This window comes from Dasypus novemcinctus, chromosome 13 (assembly GCF_030445035.2).
Source record: "Dasypus novemcinctus isolate mDasNov1 chromosome 13, mDasNov1.1.hap2, whole genome shotgun sequence".
Classification (NCBI taxonomy): domain Eukaryota; kingdom Metazoa; phylum Chordata; class Mammalia; order Cingulata; family Dasypodidae; genus Dasypus; species Dasypus novemcinctus.
Genome location: NC_080685.1, coordinates 2,606,052 through 2,632,328, shown reverse-complemented (window position 1 = coordinate 2,632,328; position 26,277 = coordinate 2,606,052). Strand labels below are relative to the sequence as shown.

General features: G+C 39.8%; 1 protein-coding gene and 1 pseudogene across 3 annotated transcripts in view; one reads left to right on the top strand and one right to left on the bottom strand.

The window, feature by feature from the left end:
• The window catches only part of SMYD3 (SET and MYND domain containing 3), a 748,180-nt gene that overhangs the window by 467,142 nt on the left and 254,761 nt on the right, over positions 1 to 26,277 (bottom strand). The gene's annotated exons all lie outside the window — the stretch shown is intronic.
• Positions 21,562 to 22,178, top strand: LOC139436318 (COP9 signalosome complex subunit 8 pseudogene; annotated as a pseudogene).

The window sequence follows — 26,277 nt, the reverse complement described above, 5'->3', positions numbered from 1 at the left end:
TTTTTTTAAAGATTTATTTATTTATTTTTAATTTCTCCCCTCCCCCGGTTGTCTGTTCTCTGTGTCTATTTGCTGCGTCTTGTTTCTTTGTCTGCTTCTGTTGTCGTCAGCGGCACGGGAAGTGTGGGCGGTGCCATTCCTGGGCAGGCTGCACTTTCTTTCGTGCTGGGTGGCTCTCCTTATGGGGCACACTCCTTGCGCGTGGGGCTCCCCTACGCGGGGACACCCCTACGTGGCAGGGCACTCCTTGCGTGCATCAGCACTGCGCGTGGGCCAGCTCCACACGGGTCAAGGAGGCCCGGGATTTGAACCGCGGACCTCCCATGTGGTAGGCGGACGCCCTAACCACTGGGCCAAGTCCGTTTCCCACGTACCAAGTTCTTTGCAGGGTGACTAATAAACATCATGACCTTCTGAGAGTAAGAATTAGAACCACCTAAATGTTACAATTAGGAGAACAAGTGTGGAGAAGTTGAGAACCTTGTCCAGAGTTATCTGACTAGTAGAGGATTGGCACCAGAATATGCCTCCAAAATCCCATGTGCTGCCTTGCTACAATAGTGTCCATTTTATTGTTGAGACAAAAAAGGGGAGGGGGCAATTTTTAGAGGATTTTGAGGGCAACAATGACAAGATGTGAACTGTTTGAAAAAGGAGGCCTTCGAGCACTCAGGAGTAACTAAAGAAGTCCAGTGAGAATCTGGACCTGGCCTGCACCAGCCTCCCCTGGCCAGCCCAGTGGAGGGGACGTGTGAGCCATACATGGGAGCGCTCCGGCGGGCGGCCCTATCAGGTGTGTAAATGTTACCCCTGTGCCATGACTCGCTCACAAGGCCTCGTCCTGACTCTTCTTCTAGGCTCTCACTATCTTTCTTGTGAATACCTCATGGGTAAGTATTTACCGTACTTCATCAAATCTAAAGTGCCACTGATTCTTAGATGCACTATTAACTGTTACCAATTACACGATAACGTTACTGACTTTAAGACATAACAAAAAGTGGGAGAAAATTTGTATGTTGAGAGGATGAAATATGATAATTTTTCTATATTTTTCAATATAATTTTGTTCTTACACCTCGACAAGATTCTAAAACCACGTGTTCCATGGAATAGCTTGTTTTGTGCCATGGCCACTAATATAACACACGCTTGACCATCTTTCTGTGTACACGCATGGTCTCCATAACCTAAGAGTATATAGTCTGGACCCAACGCTTCTCTGTCCAGAACCTGAAGGCTCCTCGCCTTCCTGTGAGCTGGCTGTCCACCCCGCTGCACTACTAGGTAGTGGCTCTGCTGCCAAAGGAACAGGGAAGGTAAGCACTTGCAAAGAAAGGTAACAACGACAACAAATGAAGACCGCCACCTGCTGAGGGCCTACTACGTTCCAAACACTTGACGTGGATGCTGTCGTCTCATTCTCACAGTTCAGGGATACAGTACCATCAATCTTATTGTTAGATGAGGACATTCCATTTCCAACTGAGAATTCTGAAGAAATAAGAGTCTGGAGAGAAGTGGTTTTTAAATCAAAGTGCCTATGAAGAGAAATAACCCCACTAGCTTTTGTTTTTCCTGATTTTGCGGAACATGAACTCCACCAGTTAATTTCTCTTGCATAGTTCTGTACTGGCTTCTGATCAGCATATCTCTATTTTTACTTTTATAGAATTAAGTCCTATTCAGTGAAGTATGAACCAGCAGAAAGAGAGTAAAGGTAGACTCCAGATTGCCTGTGCCCTCAGTCTTAAGAAAACATCTCTCTGGGATGCGAGCACTTGCTTTATCTCGCATGTCAGCAGGATTCAATATAAACAGAAATCAACAGTGAAAAACTAGCAAATCAGCAGTATAGAAAACACATGTCAGAAACATGGTAGTATTCAGTGGCCATCACATATCTGAATAAATGAGCTCTTGGTCCAGCTTGCACACATCTTCATCTGTGGAGGTCTAGATTAACCACAGGGTCAAGAGAAAATATCCCCACAGTGCTTGCTTTTGAAAGAAGGATGATGTTAAAGTAACTGGCAAGTACTCATTCCCTTACAGTGTGACAATCTCCCAGTTAATGAGAAAATAGATTTTCCCCAAGCCATTGGGTTTAAAAACACCTGCTCTGCATTACCTAGTCTTCAAAAATATTTTCAGTGCTTAAGGTCCAAATATTTGCTATTATAAAAAATAAAGAGATGCAACTGATCTACCTCTTTTGAATATTAAGCTTGTAATCATTTGCTCTTCAAGACACCACCAACTTTTTCAATGTTTCTATTTGTTGAAAAGATTTTGAAAAAGCACCACACAACCCCTTAACAACTCATTCCATTTTAAGTCCATCCTTAATAATCATCTGATAAAATTTTTGCTTACAAAATATCAACCCTTATGATCCCTAAAAAGCTCAACATTTTTTAAAAGGACAGGGGGGAGGGCAGACTCAGTTGGGAATGCCATGCTCTTCCTTTCATAATCATCTTCTTTTTTCCATCAGACCAGTTTAAATGTCATTTCCAAACACCTCTGTGTTCAAAAACTATTTTGTTCACACTAATATTAAAGAATTTAATACATTTTTTTCTTTATCAGATAAGTTCTGGGTTTACAGAACAATCATGCATAAAATACAGGATTTCCATACACCATCCCACCAACAACTTGCACTTGCATTGGTATGGAACATTTGTTATAACTGATGAGAGCACACTTTTATAACTGTGCTATTTACTAATTAAGCCCATGGTTTAATTTAGCTTTCACTGTATGGCATAGTTCCATAGACTTATTTTTATTTTTATTTTTATTCTGTTACCATACATACACTCTAACATTTCCCCCTTTTTTCATTTACTTGTTTTATGGGAGGTACCGGGGATCAAACCCAGGATCCCAGGCATGGGAAGCAGGTGTTCAACCACTTCAGCCACATCTGCTCCCCATTTCCCCCCTTTACTCATATTTAGATATATATTTCAGAGCTGTTAATTGCATTCACAATATTGTGCTACCATCACTACTATTCATCACCACAACACTTCCACCATTCCAAATAGGAACCCCTTACATTTTAGGCCTTAACTTGCCATTCATCTATCCCCAACCCAGCCCCTGGTAGCCTCTGTCCTAGATTCTGACTATGAGTTTGCTTATTCTAATTGTTTCAAATCAGTGAGATCATATAATATATTTTTGTGTGTGCCTGGCTTATTTCACTCAGCATGATGTCTTACAGGTTCATTCATAGTTGTCACATATATCAGGACTTCATTCCTTTTAACAGCTAAATAACAATCCATTGTATATATGCACCACAATTTAATACATTTATTACAATAAGTTGTTTATATGGCAGAAAATAAAGTCTATGAAGACAGATAACTTCACTTATTCATCTTGAGATATCCAAAAAGTACCTGGTACAGAATAGTTACTCAGTAAGTGTGTGATGAATAATTTTATTAATTTGACTCAAAATCTCTAATAATACATATATTATTAGTATATTATAAAGTATAATATACTAATATATATATTATTAGTATAATAAAATAGAATAATTTTATTTAGGAAAAATACTATAATAGCAAATATTCTGTGAAATGGCTAATGATAAAACACATTTTCAAGTAAAAACTCAAAATGGAGTATAACCCCAAGCAAAAAACTAAATAAACTGCAGAAAATAATATTTTCCTTTTCCCATTTATTTTCCATGGTTTCTTAATTCTCTTCCATTAAACCTCTCTTGGGGCAATTTCATTTATGAATACTTATATCTAGTTTTATGAACCTGACAAATTTCTTGCTCCAAATTTATAAACTATGTATTTAGTACCGGGTAATACAAAATTCCCTTTGGAATTCTCTATCAGAAAATTTGCTTGCCTGGTGGAATATGAGTGATATTAAAATAAATTTGCTTAGCTTGAATACAAACCAAGTAAGAGGCAGCTGAGTACATGCTTGGTCAAAGGTAGACTCTGGGCCACAATTACCAACATAGCCTAAATAATCTATAAAGCAAGTAATCATGTGTTATCATATGAAGTATCAATTGATAAAACACCTCCAAATCTATATTCTTAGTCCAATTCTAAATTAGAAAAAAATATGGGTTATATGATTTGATTATTCCCAGTCCATAGACAAATCTCAAAATCTCAAGTGAATAATACTTGGGGGAAATGTTCAAATTCTTATTTGAACATATTCTTTGTACTTCTTAAATGTCAGTAACCTGCTCCTAGTTTATAAAAGCAGAGAGATCTTGTCAAAGAATTCTCAGTGCCCATCAGAGGATCTGCCTGGAAAGCCTCCTCCTCTGCTGTGGCCTGCCCGTGGAAATGTCACTCATTCTTTAAGGACGAGCGTCAAAGTCACAGGCCTTTGAGGCCATTCCTAATTCTCCTTGCTAACCCATCAGACATATGCCTACGTATCCTCAGACCACTCTGAATCTCTCTTATAGTCCTTCAGACATTTTTGCTGGGTTGTGATGCAGAGAGAGATTGTACCTTTAGGTATCTAAACATACAGCTGCTTGCTCAACAATACTTAAATGGAAATTAGGCTTTTAAGAAAGCCAATCCTTTCTGAGGGGGGAGAGAGGGAAAAATAGGGGTAATTTGGGGGCATTTTCAGGACTTGGGAATTATCCTGCATGACACTGCAATGACAGATACAGGTCATTGTATATCTTGTAATAACTTGCAAAAATGTGCAGAAGAGAGTGTAAACTACAATGTAAACTATAATCATCGCTTAGTGGCAGTGCTCCAAGATGTGTTCATCAATTGTGGCAATGTGCCACACTACACTGTTGCTGATGTAGGAAAATATGGAAGGGCTAGCAAATGGAGCATATGGGAATCCCCTACATTTTTTGTGTAACAATAATGTAATCTAAGTTTCTTTTTTTAAAACAGAAATAAAAAAGTATATTAAAAAGAAAAAAAAAGGAAGCGAACCCTATTTCCAGTACTTTATTTCACCAGGCTATTTCCAGTCCAAGCCTAGCATCCTACATGTTGACTCCCTCAATTCCTGAAGAAACAAGATCCTTTCTATCTTTTTTGATGAGTATATGAGACAGCAGATTCCACATATGCACAAATCCCAGGTGTTGGTTTGTCCAAAATTATTCACACCCAGATTTTTCTCCAGATTCTTTTTGTTGTTACTGTTGTTGTTGGATTCCTATTTCTCTATTATTTCCTACATGTTTTATCAAGGTATTAAGTATCAATTGGGAATTATATCATTAGTCAATGGTCCAAACTTTTGACTAACATCTCTATTAGCCTGATAATCTAAAGTGAGTAAAGAATAAAAATGTATCATTTTTACTAAATTAGGATCTGTAAGACCAACAAGCATGTGTGTCTGAACCTAATGAACAAAATACACCTGTGGTCCCTTCCCCTAAATGCCAATACTCCCACTGCATTACAAGCAATCCTAGAACACACCTTCAAGTCCACTCGTCAGGAAGCCTCCCAGTTTCCTCTAGTATCTCTTAAACGGATACTACCTTTTCCAGATTTCCCACTATGCTTAGCACACACATTAATAACATAACAATGGTGTATATCAACAACTCAATAAACACTGAATGAATAGCTTCTATATTATCACTGTAAAAGAATTAATTTAAGCCTCTTAATAGAGTGGGGTTGATCTTATATTCTAATTTTTTGGATCAGGAAACTAAGGCTCAGAAGTAAAGTTAAATAACTGCTGGTAAGTGATGGAGCCAGAATTTGTGAATCCAGATCTGTCTAATTTGTAAGTTCATATTCTTTCTTGGTTGGATACATGAATAACATTAGGATTAGCAGGCATTAACTTCAACTCAAATTGGAAATTTATCAGACCTTACCCTCTTTGTTCCTGGAAGATCTGAGCTCCAACCTGTCCCAGAAAAACACAGTAATTGAATTTTCTTTAAAATTAAGACAAAATATTATATAAACTAATATAATTATTCTATAATTTAGTCGTGCTACTTTGCATTTATTGAAAGCCAATTGTTTCTCAAGCCACAGGCATGTCCACGGTCCGCCTCGGTTGAACTCACTACTTTTTACATTAAATTCCTTGCACTTTGATTTCCAGGCATGCCCTACTTTGCTCAGGTTCTTACGATACTCCTGGTGTTCAAGGCAGAGAGCCCAGGGCCCCAAACCCTTCCTCGTGCCCTGAAAGCATGGAACTCAGGTTCCTTTCCTGTTCTTCTTAGGGCTGCCGAGTCATGAGACACTGCTGGGGCCTGATCACGCCCCACAAAAGGCACGTTAAGGCCCTAGTCCTTGGTCCCGTTAGTGGGGACCCCTTAGAAACAGGATCTGTTACACTCCAGCCAAAAGCAGCAGGAAACCGGGGCCTCCGTCCCACTGCTGCAATATGAGGGGTGCTGGACACATGTTCTTCCCCAGTTAGCCCTCCAGGGGAGAATGCAGGCTGTGAGACCCTCAGCAGAGACCAGCTGAGGCTAGACTCTCACTCCAGACGCTGTGCAACAAAGGAAGCGTGTCGTCTGAAAGCCAGTTAGTGGTGCTTCGTTATGCAGCAACAGAAAAATAACGCAGATGGGGAGATATCCGAATGGGTAAAATAAAAACCCCAATGCAGTCAGTGACACACAAGTGCTGGGCAGAGCTGCCTGCCTGGTCTCCTTAGCCACTCCGTCAAGTCCCTCCGTGCCCTCTCAGCACCACTACAGGACCATCTCATCTTCCAGAGCCCTAAGGGCAGCCAGTCATGGATCACAAATCTCAAAACAGGCCCAGGAGAACTGCAGGCTACCGCTGTCCTTGGGAACCAGTGCCTGCCACCTGAGGAGAAGCTCCCAATATCCCCGGGAGGGGATGCCAGATGAAACTAAAATACGCAGAGCATTGAACAAACACACACACATCATGAAGGAAGAAAAGGAGTGTGGTCCCCTGGGAAGAGAGCAAGAAGCCTGAGGAGCTGGCCAGCAGCAGGCCTCCCCATGGACAGCCTCTAGAGAACGAGGGGCAAATGAGCGTCCAGGCACCTTCCAGGTCCAACAGTCTATACTTCCACAGCCTTAGGGTTAGAACACGTAATTTGAAAATGATCCTACACAGAGAGGAAAAAAGAATGTGTAAAAAGGCACCAGGAAAACAAGTATTCTACCTAATGAGAGCACTTGTTCTCGGTAACTAAGATCAGCATGCAGGCTCTGACTGTGGCACACAGCATTCCCAGCATTTGAGAGCCAAGTCTTACAAATGTCAACCTCATACCTCTAAGCTGCAGAGAAAAGGTCATTCAAATCCACTAAGATTATCTCCAGATATGATATATATTTGTTGTGTTGTTTACTTGAATTTTAGTGCCCAGAAGTAATCATTTCATGTCCAGTTCTTATAAATATAACTGTGAAATACTGATGTTTCATATGCAAGCTATGGCTAGTGTATCTTTATAACCAGAAATGAAAAAAGAGGCACAAATTAAAGTATTATGGTATAAAGCCTATCAAATATCAAAGATTAAAAAAAAATGTGTATCATATTTCCAAGCTTTTTCTAGCATATGTTAACACAAAACACTCAGTTGGGAAAACAAATGGCTGAAAGTCCTGTCTGTGCTACCATGTCAGAGAAAGAAGAGCTAACCCATCTATCTTCCATAATTTATCTGCTGTCACAAATAATCTTTATCTTTCATTAAAAATTGTTCAAGATTTCCATCTAAATTTTTGGCAATTTTCCTTTATTTGGGGCAGAGGGGGTAATTTTCTACCTTAGCTTGAAATAAGAAAGCTTATATTTGGACTTTATATTTGTTTCTATTCTCATTCCAGCTTACAAAGACACAAAAACTAGTGTGCTTGCAACTTAAACTGGTATTCAGCTGACCCCTGCTGGTCTCATCTTTTCCATTTCTGCATGTTTGAGGTGCTACAGCAGCTAACTGCATTCTACAGTAAACCAGTATTTGACCAGACTACTACCACACCAAACATAAGACATAGGAAAAGAGATGGCCAGTCCCACCATACCAACGGGAAGGAGGCCTTGCTCAGAACTTTGCTCTTTTATTTGCAAAGAACACAGAAATTAAACCACACTAATATTCCACAGAAGTGTATCCTAGAGCCTACGAGTTTACTCTACAAATTCATCAACAGACATATACAGATTTCTGAAGGGCTACAGGGAAACAAAGATGAGTAAAATCACTGTCACTGTTCACGTACTCACAGTTTTGTTTTTTATGCTTATGCTTTTTTCATGTCTGAGGAAGCTCTGATGTGATGCAGATCATATTATACTACAATGTTTTCCTTTTAAACAGATGGCTCTCCCCCATAAGAGGGAGCAAGTGCCTTAAGACAGGGGACTGCGTCATTGCCATCTCTGTATCCCCAGAACCTAGCACATCCCCAGTACCTGGCACATAGGAGGCACTCAAAAATGTCTGTGGACTATATGAATGGGCAGAATAGTAAATGAATGTGGTTACTAAAAACACATTATGTGCGTGACCTGTGCTTAAGCATTGAGAAGTAGTGGAGGAAAAGAGAGAAAAGGAAAGAGCTTCGATTCCTGAACGTATACAGCTATACATAACTATGACAAGAAAGGAATTCTAGGACAGAAGTAAACAAAACGCTGATGAAACATGGCTTAGTACTATTCAACCGAAAGCCAAATAGAAAAGGGCTCCTTTCTCAGCTGACGATACAGACAGGTATACTGGAATCTGAAACCTATTAAGAGGAGGAAGAAGAGGCGGGGAAGAATTTATTTAAATTTTACTCTGCTTTTATAAACATACCTACACAATCAATTAAGGTAAAAAATAATCCTACAAGATGTGGACTACATGAATGTAGTTTTCAAGGTCTGGATATGTAAACTACATTAGGCACTGGGAAGAAGACCAAAACTCAAGAAAACATACACAATATAAAGACGCCAAAATTGTTTTAGAAAAGCTAGATGTATTTTTCCTTCCTTTTCCTTACCTACCCTTATTTTTCAACATCTCTTTTCTACACCACTTCAGACAAATTAAGATAAATGAAGTACAGCAAACTTCTTTGTTTGGATACAAATCACCTTTAGTATCAACATTACTGTTATGTAAGCATTTTTAATATTGCTTCTAGCAGATGAGACTTCTGCATCAACATATGTTATGGGAAAAAATGTATTCATGACTAAAATAACTGATCAGTCAACAAAAACTGCCTAGAAAATTATTATAAATCAATCTGATTCGCTTTTGTTGTTGTTAACTATCTTAAAGGAAATCAAAGAGCCAATCCCTCTCCCCAAACAGAGTGAATAACGCCAGAGTCTCAGGATTGTCCATACTTTCTGTGTTGTCTTAGCCTGCATTAAACCATTTGCTGAAAGACCATTCCTAAACGTGATGAGAATTTAGCCTCCTCTTCCTATGCCTTCACTGGGATGGTAAACGCATGAGACAGAAGGTATCACTCCAATGGTTCTGCTCAACAGTGGCTACTTTAAAATCTAAAGTTTACTAAGGAAGCACGTGGAGGTAAGACCTGGGTTTAGATCCCAGTTCCATAATTAGGCAAATCGCCTACCTTTCTAAATCAGATATTATAAGACTGTATGAATTGTAAAACCGAGACATTACATGCAAAAAGTTCAGCACACTGCCTGGAACGTACGGGTTTCCTAAGCGCTGCTCATTGAACTCCCCACAACTGCTTCCCTAAAGTCTTACCCTCTACTCTGAATCCGAACACAGACAAGACTTCGGAAACTTTACTCAAGCTCAGCTGAGCTACACTGCTAAGTGTTTCCACCTTGCCTTTCTTCCATCCTCTCCCCTCTGTGCTAATGAGGGGCAGCACAGGAGAGTTTCCTTTCTCACATCTAAATGAAGCTTTCCTTCATCTACACCCATACTTGTGCATGTCTGATTATGGTAATTAGAGCACTCAAATTAACCAGCAAGGTCCTAATTTCAAATATTCTGCCCCACTGGCCCCTTAGCGACACTTGCTATTGTAAAACCAGAAAAAATAAAATTGCCATACCTATAAAACCAAAAGAACAAGATCATTTATGTACAGAACTTACAGCATTCACAGAAATCTACCAGGATTCCTACTTACTACAACGTTAGAATTTATATCTTCCACAGTATATAATTACAAAGACTTCAACACATTCCCAGGTTCACATCCTATGACAAAACAATTTAGTACAACTCTGACTTACACATACCCTTCAGATACACTATTCATATCAGTCCAGCTTCTAATAAATGATAAAAATTTAACAAGAGGAGGTGTAAACCACTATCCATGTGGTGCAGGAGTGCTCCAAAATGTATTCACCAAATGCAATGAATGTGCCACGATAATGAAAGAGATTGTTGATGTGGGAGGAGTGGGGTGAGGGGGGGTAGGGGGTATACAGGGACCTCATATTTTTTTAATGTAACATTTAAAAAAAAATAAAGGGAAAAAAAGAGGAGGTGGTTATATCAACTTAATGCCAAGCACTAATTTAGCACATTAATATTTAAGTAAAAGCAAAGCAACCCACAGAAAAATTAAACATGGTAAAACTGTTTGTGAAGGACTACATGAATTACTCGGAAATGGAATCTCATTTGAGAAGTGCCTTCCATGTCACTTGTTATACTTCCTCTGAGCCAATATCAAGAGCGTCAGTGAAAACACTGCAAACGGGTGTACAAGGCTGTCAGATGATACATATCATCACTGCTTTAGCTGTTAGATGTAAGATTTCCCAACAGGCAAGGGCTGCATTACTTCTACATTGAGCATCTGGTACTGGGTTGCAAATGCAGAACAAAGAAAACAGGAGACTCACAAATCTTTCAGCTTTCTTTTTCCCTCTGCAGTACATACTATCTTCCAAAGGTCACTTGGTCATCAACGTGAACTCTCATGAACAAAATTCCCATATTCTGAGGCTTCTAACTCTAAAGTAAAGCCTCCACAACTCTCCCCACCAAGGAAAAACTTGATAAAGGATCATAATAAAGCCTAGTCTTCAGACATTTGCCAGCCATTTTTTTTAAAACTGGCAATTATAAACCACCACTCTACCCCATATCAATGCCGTTCTTATAAGCAAATATTATTTAAATTTATTTAATTTAAATATTATTTAAATTTCCCATACAAATTATTTCCTGAAGTCTTAAGTCAACGCTAACTTTTGAGTAAGGACTAACACTATCACAAGTTGTGTTCAAATTCTCAGAAAACGAATAATTTTCTACAAACTCTGCGAATGTCTGAAAAAATATTTTCATTGTTTTAGAAACTCGCACATAGTAATAGATTATAAATAAAACTTAGTACAGAGACAGTATTTTATTCATCTCTGCACAGTCAGCACCTATTACAGAACTTGACACAAATAAGACAATAATTGTTGAAGAAAGAGTAGATTTGTTGCCTCTCAAATGTTTGAGAGTCAGACTTTTGAATTCTGAATTCAAATGGGAAAACTTCTTCCACTGGCTTTCATGATAAAAGTATAGTTGCGGATTTTTGGAAGATATTTGACTCCCAATCACAGTAAAATCACAGTTTACAAAGCAATAATGGAGGGTAGACAATCTCAGGAATTTGGTACCCTGTCAGTGGACCTTACTTTGGAATATATGTTCCCCAATGTAGCAGAGTTAGATTTATTTATAAATCTAACTGGCTCTTTTGCCCTGTTTGTTTGGACCTATAATTAGCACTATATTTGTTAAATATATGCCCCAGAGACTTAAATCTCTGATCTGTTCATATAACAGTTGGGCCCTGAATCTCAGCCAACTTGCAACACCTACTCTCCAGTTCAAGACTCACCCAGGACAACTAACAAGGAGATGATGACGGACAATGTCCATCCCCCAAAAAGAGTATCTAAAACTGCAAGCAATGCAGTTTCATTCATCTGCCCCATGGAGATCTAAGCCCCCTCTCAATCAGAAACACAGTGGGCATCACCATCCCTAAATCCTCAAGATTGAGGAATGAGCAAACACAAGGGAGGAGTGCAACTATGAACTAAAGTAGACTTAGGATTAGTCTAGCAATAGAAGACCTTGTGTCACTGATATAAAGGCAGTGGCCACCAGAGGTTCTGAGGGGAGGGAGAGGGAAGAACAGGTATAAAATGAGGTATTTTGGGGACACTGAAATTGTTCTGAGTGGCACTGCAATGACAGATACAGGCCATTAGATATTTTGTCACAACCTATAAAAATGTGCGGTACAAAGTGTAAACTATAACATAAACAATTGACCATGGCTGGTGGTAATGCTTCAATATGTGTTCATCAATTGCAACAAATGTACCACACTAATGAAAGATATTGTTAATGAGGAAAAGTGGGTGGGGTATATGAGAATACCCCCATATTTTCAATGTATCATTTATAGAATCTAAAGCTTCTATAAAAATAAAATAGTAAAATAATTTTTAAAAATAAAGTTAGCCATAATGTAAAAAAAATAAAAGAATAATATAAAAGGTTAAAATTTTTAAAAAACCAGTAATGGAAGGACTCCACAAACGGTGAATCCAAGAAGCAAGACTCTCAGGGAGGATTCCATTCCCAGCGCCTGTCGGATCCCTTCCCCTCCCCTCACGGGTCCCACCTGCCTTTGAGTTGCACGGAGGCTGCTGGAGGCTGCTGACTGACCGTCACACGTCCAGGCCCAGGGGCTCAGTGCAGAGACCCAGGGCAGAAGACAAGCCTCCGAGGGGCCCTGCGCACAGAAAGGACCACGGGAAAAAGAGGGAGAGACAGAAATGGAGGCTGGGAAGAGCTGCTCGGGCCTCATTCAACCCCGTTTCCGTCAGCTGGACCACCTAAAGGAAAACAGACTTTGCTGAAGTGCTAACCCTCAAATCCCTCCAGACTGACCCCATCTGGCTCCCCGGGGTGGGAAGGAACCAGAGGGGAAAAAAGGGTGGGGGTTAAATTGAACTACTGTAAGGCAGGGTGGGTCCCAGAACTGAGAAGTACAAAGAAAATGGGGCACTGGGTGAGGGAGGGACTCTTTAAAAGTCAAGGAGCTGGGGAGAAAGGCTGTACAAAACAAACAGATCAACATTCCCAGAGAAGGAACAGAAGAAAGGCAGCAAACAATTGCCCCAAAAGTACAATCTCAAAAACTGCACTGCATATCCAGGGCAAAAATCAAATGAAAAAGAGCGGAGAAAATCTGAATGGTTGACAACAGGCTATTCTAAAAAGGTCTAGAATAAGTCAGACCAAGCGTCACAGAAGAGCCTCACCACAAAGCCAAACAATAATAGAACACTAGGCAAGGCGGAGAGACGGACCCTCAGAGCTACCTCGTCAAGATAATCAGGTACGTGAATACCAGCAAAATATTAGAACCATATACAGAAAAACAGGAAGATGTAGCCCAGTCAAGGAACAAATTAAAACTTTAGAGGAGACTCAGAGGATGGAAAGAATAATGAAAGGTGTTTAAAAAAGATCACCTAAATCAACTCAAGAAGATTAGGGAAATTATGTATAAAGAGATAAAAGATACTAAGAAGACAATGTGTGAGCAAATTGAAGATTTTCAAAGTATAAAAAGAAACATAGAAAGTAATAGGGGGCGGGGGGGGGGGGACACAAACCATGGTGCAGATTAAAAATACACTATAGGGACTGTGGGTGTATCTCAGTGGTTGAGTACCTGCTTCCCATGCATGAGGTCACAGCTTCAACCCTGGCACCTCCTAAAAATGTGTGAAACACTGCGGTCCAATAATAAACCAGGATTTTTTTTTTTAATGCACTATAGAAAGACAACAGATGCGAACATGTAGAAGAAAAGAATCAGAGAACTAGAAGATAAGACAATCAAAATCATAAAGTGAGAAGAACGGATAGAAAAAAACGAGCAGTGACTCAGGGATTTGCATGACAGCATGCAGCACATGAACACATGCATCATGTGAGTTGGAGAAGGGAAGGAAAAAGTGGCAGAAAGAATATTTGAGGAAATAATGGCCAAAAATGTCCCAACTATTAATAAAGACATGAATATACATGCACAGGAAGCACAATATGCTCCAAACAGAATAAATACTAATAGACCTGCTTTGTGACACACACTAATCAGGATGTCAAATGTCAACGATAAATAGAGAATTCTGAAATCTACAAGGGAAAAAAGATTCATCATATACAAGGGATCCTCAGTAAGACTAAGAACTGATTTCTCATCAGAAATCATGGAAATGAGAAGGCAGTGGTATGATATATTTAAGGTACTGAAAGAAAAAAACTGCCATCCAAAAACTCTTTATCCACTAAAACTGCCCTTCAAAAATGAGGGACAGATAAATAGAAACAGAGAGTTCATTAACAAGAGACCTGCCCTGCAAGAATGGCTAAAGAGAATTCTGCAGGTAGAAAGGAAAAGAAAGAAGAGAGTAGCTTGGAGTAGTTTGAAGAAATTAAGATCATCAGTAATGGTAACGAAAAGGGTAAATGCAAAAACCAATAGTACTGTATTCTCAATACACAACTCTACTCTTTAATTCCTATAAGAATCAAAATACAGTTGACCAAGAAATAAGACGTGCAAATTATAAAGTGGTAAACTGGGACAAAACAACATAAAGAGAAAAAGGGATATGAGAGTATGCTACTGAAGCTAAGTTGGTATCTTTTCAAATTACTAGGTTATGTAACATATAAACCCCAGGTTAACCACAAAGAAAGTATTTTTTAAAACATACAGAAAAAGAAATGAGAAAGGAGCCAGTCAGATATCACAAAAGAGCAACTATAGAGAAAAGGAGATTGCAATAAAGGAAAAGAGAGAAAAAAATGATCTGACCTATAAAATCCAAATGACACTGACTGACGTGCTGCCATGACAGTAAGATCAGTGGGTGTTAGTGAATTAATAACTCCCGAATCAAAAGGCACAGATGGCAGAATGGATAAAACAGTAGGAACCATCTATGTGTCCTGTACAAGAGTCTCACCTTAGACCTGAAGACACAAATAGGTTGAAAATGAAAGGATAGGAAAAGATATTCCATGAAAATAGCAACCAAAAAAAAGTTGGGTAAGCTGAACTAATATCTGACAAAATAGACTTTAAGACAGAAGCTGTTATAAAAGACAAAGAATGGCACTATATATTAACAAAAGGGACAATCCATGAAGAAGAAATGACAATCATAAATATTTATGCACCTATCCAGGTGACCCAAAATACATGAGGCAACCACTAGCAAAACTGAAAGGAGAAAGAGATGCCTCTACAATAACAGCTGGAGAGTGCAATGCCCTACTCACATCAACAGAGCGAGCACCCAGAAGGAAGCTCAATAAGGAAACAGAACCTGAATAATATGATAAATGAACTCAAGCTAACAGACATACATAGAACAATGGACCTCAAAACAACAGGATATACATTTTTCCCAAGTGAATAGGGATCATCCTCCAGGATAGACCCCATGTTGGGTTACAAATTAAGTCTCACTAAATTTACAAAGATTCAAATCATATAAAGCATCTTCTTCTCTGACCATAATGGGGTGTAGCTAGAAATCAATAACAGGCAGAGAGAATTGGAAAATCCAAAGATTAGAGTAGAAATAAATGAAATTGAGAATAAATAAACAAATCAGGGAATCCACAAAACAAAAAGTTTGCTCTATTAAAAGATCAATAAAATTGGCAAACCCTTATGAACAACTATATGCCAACCAATGAGACAATCTAGGTAAAATGGACCAATTCCTAGGAATGCACAAAAAACTTACACTGACTCTAGAAGACATAGAAGACCTCAACAGACCAATTACAAGCAAATTTCCCAAAAAAGGAAAAACCCAGGACCAGACAACTTCACAGGTGAATTCTACCAATCATTCTAAAAAGAATTAATACCAATCCTGTCCAAACTCTTTCAAAAAATTGAACAGGAGGCAACACTACCTAACTCATTCTATGATGCCAATATCCCACTAACATCAAAGCCAGATAAAGATACTACAAGAAAAGGAAATTACAGACCAATTTTTCTTCGGAATATAGATGTAAAACAGCATGGACTCAAACTGAGAGTTCAGAAGTAGACCATCACATCTAATTATAACAAGCAAAATCATAGAGTTAGACTGTACAATAAAGGTTACCAGGGGATAAATTGGGGATAGATAATGGGGACCTGATGATTAATTTGTACAGAATATCTATTTATGTTGCTTGTAAAGGTTTGGAAATGGAGGGTGGTGATGCTAGCACATTTTTGTGAGTATAATTAACAGCACTGAATTATGTAATGAATGTGGTTGAAAGGGGAAGTTTTGGGTCTTAAATGTTACTAGAATGTAAGGAGATAAAACATGGGACTGTACAACACCATGAACCCCGTTGTGGACGCTGGCCTGGGTTAACAGTTATAAGAATGTTTTTTTCATGAATTGTAACAAATGTACAACCTTAATGTAACAAATGATGATTGAGTGGTATATGGAAAAAATAGATCTAATGTAAACTATGGGCTATAATCAAGTCTAATGTTTAATATCTTACTAGTCTTTTATCATCTGTAACAAAGGTACTGTGCTAATGCAAGGTGCCGACAATATGGGGTATATGGGACTACTGTACCTTTCACATGACTTTTCTGTAGACCTACAACTTCTCTATTTTAAAATTTTAAACAGACATTGTTTGAATTAATTTTTAAACATCAACATCTGGCTATAAGATTTATAGAGCAAGAAATAAAAAACTTAAGAAGGATTTAAAGGTATCTTTTCTTCAGTTAACTCTAAAGAAAAACAGCAAGACTTTTTAGAACTTCATGAATTATTAACTGATGATAAAATACTAATACAGTCTCCAAAAATCTTTTATCTAACAATATAAAATTGTTTTGAACTTAGAAAACATTTTCTCATATAAATGGCCTGTTTAATAGTGATTAAGTCACATAACCTAACAAATTAATTTATAGTTTCATTAGTTTTAAAAGCTTGTATAGTATAGCCCACGAATCAAGTCACTATTAGTAATAGTTTATATTTTGTAAAAACATATTTGGCATTCCATCAGTTAAGTTAGGATTCCAGAAGAAACTTACCTCCATGCCCAGAGAGCTACAGTGAGACAGATCTAAATTTCAGTTTCCTTAAATTCCTTAGGTAAGTTACTAAACCCTCTCTTTGCCTCAGTTTCTACACCTCTAAGATGGAAATAATGATAGTTACGGGGATACTATTTCTTGAAACACGTTAATGAGCTTTTCTCATTTGTGTTTCCTCATATATGACCCTGCCTCCATTTTCTGAGGCATTTCTTTACTAAGGTGATATTTAGGTTTGCTAAAAGAGGAATACAAAGAAAAAGGCTCAAAGTTCAACTCTAACACCCAGAAATCAGAATTTTAACTCAACAGCAAGACAATATCCTTGTCTTGTCAAGAGAAACTTTTCTAAATTCCTGACATACCAATTTACACAATTCGGCACGAGGACGACATGGGAACCTCATCCCCGGTGACCTGCCTCCCTGAAGGTGTCTGCACATTAGAGTCGGCTGAGCCATGACCCACACAGAGCAGGAGGGACGAGCCAGCAGGGCCTCCTGGTGCCCCACAGCTGTGAGTGTCCGGGTGCACAGAGGACACTGGACTCGCCCGTGGCCAGTCAGGTCAAGTGGAGGCGGGACCAGTATAGTGGGAGTACAAGCCTGGGGCCAGGTGGTAAAGCCCCTGGGGCAGTGACCGTCAGGACCGGAGAGAGTGGAGGAGAGCCCAGAGGGCAACGCGTGACGCTCGGGACCCACCCGAAACTGTGCCCACTAGAAGCAGCAGAGGCAGGGTTCACTGACAAGTCCTCCTAGCCTCCTCACCTCGCCCCCCCAACCCAGCGGAGGTGGAGACTTAGGAAGAAAATGAGCTCATTACAGAACGGAAAGAAACCACGGTTAATTAAAATTCTCCAAAATGTGAAAAGGAGCAAGAGGTGAGGGAGTCGCCTGTTCTTCCAGTATCGTCCTGGGAAACATTAACAGGCTTTTGCCCAAGGATTACCTCATTCTCTACGTACATGTGTTTGAGTTATTTACTGTTTCATTGGAGTTCAGACACTGTGAAACTACGTGTTAACTTGCAACTTTCTGTCCAATAGAAAGGGTAACCCTAAAAATCAGGGTTTTATTTCCTGTAGAACAGTATCAGTTTTGTCTGTAACCTAACAAGCTTATTCCAACTTTCTTTAAAATGCCGAAGAATACTCAGTTCCTTAAACCCCTTGGAGCTATCATCAACCCTAACTGCTTCCTGAGTAGTAAGTTAATAAATCTTTGTCACATCTCATTCTGTATTTCTAGATACTTTGACACTATACTTTCTTTGCAAATGTAATGGTAATATAAATTTATTATACACGGACACAGATCTCAAGTGGTATTATACAAAATAACTCATGTAGAGCTTAGCACAGTACCCACAGCTCAGTACACGTTAGCTATTATTACTCCTGAAGTGTCCACACAGCCAGTACCCCCACAGTGACGGTAGACTCACCAACAGGGTCCAAGGAGTAACCCAGGACAATTCTAGGTCTGCAGTTATGGAAGGCTCCCTTGGTAGGGACCACTTATTTACATATGTTATGAATCAGCTAGCAGCTTGTTCAAAATAATTCCCAAACTCTCAATGCAAAAGGTGAGAATATTTGTATCTTTATCAGAGTAAATGCATGGGCCTATGGGGGGAAAAAGTCATAATAGCAAAATCAAGGATACTGATCTAAAAGAAGCCATCTACTTAGTGACCAGAGTGTGTTCCCCTATATTTTAAAGGAATGACTGGATGATTTTCAAATATTATATGGTTGTATCTTCCTTTAATTTTGAAATAAACATGCATAATTAGATGCAAACAATGATCGTAATTTACCGCACTGACAATGCCTTCATCATCAACCACTCCATCACCAGATAAAAAGCAGTTAAAGGAAAAGTAATAATTAATAAGCAACTACTGATGCTGGACACTGTTTTAAAAGAGGCCACTTTCCACACTATAAAATAATACATATTTCCCCTGCTTGAAAAATAAGACTGTGATGCTACAATTAAACAGGTTTTTACTCTAAGTTCAACAGAAAATACATAGGTTAATAAAGTGATTTTAATGAAAAGACAAAGAAGATTCGAGAATATTGGTATTTCCACATCTTATGCAATACTGATGACTATATATGGTCAAGAGGAGCATTAGTTTCAAATTGTATGTACAGCTTGCTAACAAATTAGGGAAACGTTCCCCTTTGGTTTCCTTCCTAACTTCATGTAAAATAACATTCACACACAAATTTACAATTCAAATACGGTGTCTTAGGAGTACATTTTGCAGATCATGCTCTGAGAAGGGAGAACGTGAGCTAAGAGTTGCATGGAAAATATAATTTGCTTCTGGCTCTTAGCCAGAAACACTAGACCAAATGTTCAGAGACCACGAGACATCTAAGCAAGCCCAGTGCATCTGGACTTCTCAGTAGAGCTGTTGCTATTTATTTATATGTGGCTTACCAAATGAAAGCCCAAATATAGTAATTTCTCAAATTAAAAAGGCATGCATTTAATAGCGTACTTTATTTACAGAGGAAGAGAAAAGGAAGCGATCTGAGAGTCCCTGAGAACATTTGTAGCTGTGCTGACAAGAAGTCCCAGTAATTTAAGCAACACTAATAACCATATGTCTGGACCCATGTTTGGCTGTAATTTACACATTAAGTATAAGCTTTTATTTTCATCCTTGAGAAAACATGCCAAGTTTCAGTATTTATTATCATAGTTAACTTGCAGAATGAGGAAGCTAATTACAAGAGGAAGAAGAAAACACTGGTCTCGGGGAAAAATGAATTTGATTATCACACAGGTAGATGTAAAAGACTCACTCTACCCCCACAACCAGTGCAGTATGTCTACCTTAAAATTACCATAACTCTCACATTCGAAAGTGGATATGATTACTGTATGGGCAAATACATTGCTAATAAAAGCATACTCTAGCGTACCAACGACTCGAACTCATCACAATATAATCTTTGTAGGTATATGCTACAGGAAACCATGGGACACAATAAAAGGCATGACACACTACAGGTTCTCCTTAAACAAAACCCTGTGAGCAAACACTTTCAACCTATTACTTAAAAGCACTCAGGGGCAAAATGGTTATGATGAACCATTTTGAGGCTTTGCAACAGAAAGCAACATGAGAATCTGAGCAAATGAGAAAAGAAGGTTACGAAGACGTGTGGAGGATGCTGAAAAAATGAAGACCTCAGTACAGACACCATTTTCTGGAAAATGCTTTGAGATGAAGTGGTGTTAAGACTGTAAAATGTGGGAAAACGGACTTTGGCCCAGTGGTTAGGGCGTCCGTCTACCACATGGGAGGCCCGCGGTTCAAGCTCCAGGCCTCCTTGACCCGTGTGGAGCTGGCCCACGTGCAGTGCTGATGCCCGCAAGGAGTGCCCTGCCACACAGGGGTGTCCCCCGCATAGGGGAGCCCCACGTGCAAGGAGTGCACCCATAAGGAGAGCCGCCCAGCGCGAAGGAGGGAGCAGCCTGCCGAGGAATGGCGCAGCCCACACTTCCTGTGCCGCTGACGACAACAGAAGCGGACAAAGAAACAAGACGCAGCAAAAAGACACAGAAAACAGACAACCGGGGGAGGGGAGGGGAATTAAATAAATAAATTTAAAAAAAAAAAAAAAAGACTGTAAAATGAAGCATGATTTGGAAAAATCTGCAGATGAACTCAAGGAGGAGCCCAAAGAACAACAATCCCAAGCCACCACTCAGAGGGTAAATGCCTGTTTCTCTCACCCCAGCTACACTATGGAAGTACTGTAGAGAAACTAGACAATGTGAGAGTCATTCGGTATATGGTGGTACACTAGAAGGTACTGTGAATCCTGAATCTACTGAAGGTACTGTGAATCCTGTGAAGCTGTGTGGACCCCAGAAAAGTATGTTCTTAAAGTTAATCCAGGAAAGCGGACTTGGCCCAGTGGATGGGGCGTCCGTTTACAACATGGGAGGTCCAAGGTTCGAACCCTGAGCCTCCTCGACCCGTGTGGAGCTGGCCTATGAGCAGGGCTGATGCGTGCAGGGAGTGCCGTGCCACGCAGGGGTGTCCCTGTGTGGGGCAGCCCCACGTGCAAGGAGTGCACCCCGTAAGGAAAGCCGCCCAGCACGAAAGAAAGTGCAGCCTGCCCAGGAATGGCGCCACACACACGGAGAGCTGACACAACAAGATGACACAACAAAAAGAGACACAGATTCCCATGCCACTGACAACAACAGAAGTGGACAAAAAGAAGAACGCACAGTGGATGGACACAGAGAACAGACAACTGGGGCAGGGAGGGGGAGAAATAAATAAAATAAATCTTTAAAAATAAGTAAAGTTAATCCAGATCGCAGCACGACACCCTTAGGGACAGTCTGGGGTCTGGCTTTCGGGAAGGTGCAGCAGCTGGACCGGCGGGGAAGATGCCAGTGGCACTAATGGCAGAAAGTACCTTCAGTTTCAAAAAGTTGCTAGAGCAGTGTGAGAATCAGGAGCTCGAGGCTCCTGGAGGAACTGCCGGTGTACAGTCAGCTTTTAGCTCTATATCTGCTTCATAATGACATGAACAATGCAAGGTATCTTTGGAAAAGAATACCACCTGCCATAAAACCCGCCAATTCTGAACTTGGGGGGATGTGGTCAGTAGGACAGAGAATTTGGCAGAGAGATTTGCCTGGGACCTACACCACCATCAACGCCACCAGTGGTCCGAGATGGTTCAGCCAATCATGGAAGCACTAAGAGATGCAATGAGGAGACGACCCTTCACCATGGTTTCTCAGGCAAATACCTCCATAATCGCGAACGACTTTGCAGCCTTTGTCGGGCTTCCTGTAGAAGAGGCTGTGAGAGGTATTTTAGACCAAGGATGGCAAGCTGACAAAAGCAAATGGTTATGCCAAAAAAACCGGTTGCAAGAGCCCTGGAAGTTTCTTTTAATAGGTTTATTCCCTTATTAGAGCCTGTCCCAGCCCCATCAATCCCTAATGAACAGCAGTTAGCCAGATTGACCGATTATGTGCCTTTCCTCAAAAAGTGATTTGTCATTCAGAGTTCAAGAACCACCTTCCGAATCCTGTATACCGCCAAAGAGAAATTTAAAATTTTTATTTTCAATTTATTGAATAGATTAAGTACCTCGGCATTCCTTATGGAGTATGTGATAAAATACATATATAATATAGAGTATATTATATATATTTTGTCCTCAAACACTGTACTGAATAGAAGTTGAAACAATTCTCATTTTGTGATATTCATCAGTTTGGATGGAGCCTATCAGTATTACATGGCAAGGTTACTTTTCTAGTGACTCATAAACCTAGCTCTCCTGTTTACCATGGAGCAGTGGTTATCATCGGCTGTTTTCCCTGCTTTCCCCGGCCCCCACAGGCAACACACTCCCATTGGTACCGTTGGTTGATAGTCTTGTGATTCATTTGGGGTTGGAGGAGGGCTCTTCCCAGAAGGCAATATCACAGCTGCTGGGGAGTCAGACTCACCCTCTTTGGAGAATACGCTCTCTTTTTCTTCCAATCTCCTGAGACTTACCAATGTAGAATACTAAAATACAGCTGAAGAACAAAAGACCATTTTCTTTAAAAAACAGTGTGTTAACTTTAGATATTTTCTGATGCTGTGCATGCATCCATTGCTGGCAGTGGAGGCTTTGCCATGAAAATGCAACTTATTTAAGACATTCTTGGAGAACATTAAGTTATAACATCTCTTTTCAGAAGAACGGAAAAGTATGGAATGCAGAATATTGGAAGAGCAGCTATTAAGATAAGTGATACACTTGGTACAACTCTCACCACAGCCTGTCGGTTAGTTGTATTTATCCCTTAGTTCAAGTTCTGCCTTTCAGAGAAACACTGAACAACCAATGTTTCATTTTGTGTGTATGACAGCCCTCTGAACATTTGGACTTGTTTATTGTATCTACAGGTTAAAACACCCCCTTTTCATTTATTCTGTGTTTGTTCAGTAAAAATTTAACTGAATTCTTCAACTCTTTTTTTCTAAGGTAGTCTGTAAGAATTTCATTGTCCTGGTCTTTTTTTCTGCAGGTAAATTTTAATTTGTCATTCTCTCTCTGAAAATATGAGTATTTCAATTAAATAGAAATGACCTATATTGTCATAATTACATGATGTGTGTTTTTGCTCATTTTGAATATGCTGTATCAGCTGACATGACTCAAAATTGCTTTATGAAGAGGGCTTAGGTTTTTATTTGGAGAAGCCAAGCATACTTCCTTGGTCTTTCTGTAACAACTCTAAGACATGACAGTACTTTGTGTCTGAAAAGCTATTGTCTTCTCACCCCTATTACTTCTTCTGATAATAAAAATTGTTCTCCTATTCCTCATAAAATAAATAAATAAATAAAAATAAAGTTAATCTATTCCTGTGGGTGTGGACCTATGTAAGAAGGGTCTTTTTGTGAGGAGGATCTTAAGTTGTCACCTTCCTCTTTCAGGGTGGGTCTTAATTCTCTTACTGGAGTCCTTTATAAGAGAATGAAACTCAGACAAAGAGAGAGAAAGCCTCTGGAGCAAGAAGCTGAAAGCAACCAAACCCGGAAGTGAAGGGACAACCCAGTGACCCTACCACGTTCCTTGGCATATGGCAGAGGAGTCCAGGATCACCAGCAGATGGTCTTCAGGGAGAAGTCTTCTCTGATGGTGCCTTGATTTGGGACATTTTTCTCAGCTTTGAAACTATAAGCCTGTAAGCTACTACAGGCCCACTGTTAAAAGCCAAGCCCATTTATGGTATCTTTAGCAAACCAGAACACCCCCTAAAAGTTATGGGTGCCTTATATAGTGGACCACCTCATCAAGAGTCCACACTGGCATGCCACTTCACTGCTATGTTTGGTTGTACAAGTGTGAAAAACAGGGAAACGGACTTGGCCCAGTGGTTAGGGTGTCCGTCTACCACATGGGAGGTCCGCGGTTCAAACCCCGGGCCTCCTTGACCCGTGTGGAGCTGGCCCGTGCACAGTGCTGATGCGTGCAAGGAGTGCCGTGCCACGCAGGGGTGTCCCCCGCGTAGGGGAGCCCCACGCGCAAGGAGTGCGCCCATAAGGAGAGCCGCCCAGCACGAAAGAAAGTGCAGCCTGCCCAGGAATGGCGCCGCCCACACTTCCCGTGCCGCTGACGATAACAGAAGCGGACAAAAGAATCAAGACGCAGCAAATAGACACAGAGAACAGACAACTGGGGGAGGGGGGGGATTAAATAAATAAATAAATCTTTAAAAAAAAAAAAAAACAAGTGTGAAAAACAAACCAATTGCTTCTTTCACCTCCTCAATATGTACAATGTACTTTAATGGTTTGATGGCACACCTTCAAGAACCTGGAACTTTTCAAAGCATACTTAAATATAAGTATGGTCAATGTATTAGCCAAAGCAGTGCTGATGCAAAGTACCAGAACTCTGTTGGCTTTTATAAAGGGTATTTATTTGGGACAGAAGCTTACAGTTACAAGGCCCTAAAGAGTCCAACTCAAGGTTACTTCCTTACCAAACTGCTGTGACATGTTAAAGCAAGATGGCAGGCGATGTCTACAAGGGTTCAGCCTTCCTCTTCCTCTTAAGGCTCCGTGGGTCCAGCTTCTTCCTTCTTCCGATCTCAGCTGTAGGATGACATAGAGCTCGTCTCTCTCCCCAGGGTCATTTCTTTCCAGGCTCAGCTGCTCCGTTCTCTTCACAACATCAGCTATACTCTCAGGTAAAGGCTCTCTCTCTTCCCGGGGCCTCTGCCATGTCTATGGAGCTACCTCTCTTCCTCTGTGTATCTTTTCTGTCTATCTACTTCTCTTTATCTCCTTGATCTAGTGCTCATTTAAATAACCCACAAACTGACTCACCCTAATGATGTGGTCAAATCAAAGCTCTAATCGTAACATAATTCAGTCAAAGGCATCTCAACTCAACCTAATACAATCAAAGGGTATCACATCCAGAAGAACAAACCAGTTTACAAACACAATCAAATATCTTTTTTGGAATTCATAAATAATATAAAACTGCTACAGTCAATATGCATTTTTAAATTAAACTGTGATTTATCTTAAGCCAACTGTTACCAGAAGGTGAGCTTAAAAATTAGAGGACCAAGACCACTCAGTAGTTGAATGCATATATTAAGATATGCAAATAAGCTTCCATTTTGAGGCACTGGAGCATGTTGAGGTCTTTCTATGGGTGAGGGAACTCCAGGAAACTCTAGAGCCTGCACAGTGGAACAAACCCCCAACAGTTCAGAGGAAGAGTGTCTATCCTGTAACTCAAGGCTAATTCCTGTGTTCTCGACATCTTAGAAATCTCACTTCATCACTAATAACCTGCTTATCTTGAAAGTTTCATTTTTCCTGGCTTACATACTCAAATCTCTTTAAAAAAAAAAAAAAAAAAACACTCTACATTACACTCTTATTACCATTCATTCTTTACTTCCATTCATGGCCAAGTTTCTCAAAAAGATCTAACAACCATCATACTAAGGTACTCTAGCAAAATTCACCAAAGGAATATTTATTATGGAATTCAATAAACACTTTTCAGTCCTTATTTTAATTGACCTCTCTGAAGCACGTAAACTATTCACCTCTTCCTTGAATTTTTTTTCCTAACTTTCTTTCTAGGGTATATTTCTCTCCAGGTTTTCCTTCTTCTCTCCTTTTCAATAACCTTTACTGGCTTATCTTTCTGTTTGCCTCAGGGTTCCACCCACAGTCTCACTTTCTTCTTTTACATCCTCTCATAGGTTATTTCTAACTTCCACAACATCAACTATCATCTATATATCTTTGAATTCTCGATCTCCTGCCCAAAGCTCTGAGTTTTAGTCCCACATATCCAGCTGCTTTTTTACTACATCCACCTGGATGTCTCACAAGTATCTCATACTCAAAGTGTCCAAAACAGAATTCATAATCTACACATGCACCTCCAGCTCCTCATTCCCTTTTCCTGTACTCACTGTCTTTCTGAAGGCACCACCAATCACTCCCCCAATTTGCCAAGTTAGAAATGTAGGCATCAGCTCTGAATTACTCCTTCCTACCAGCCCACAATGGACAGTTCCAAGTGCTAGAAATTCTATCTTCTTAATATTTTCTTATTC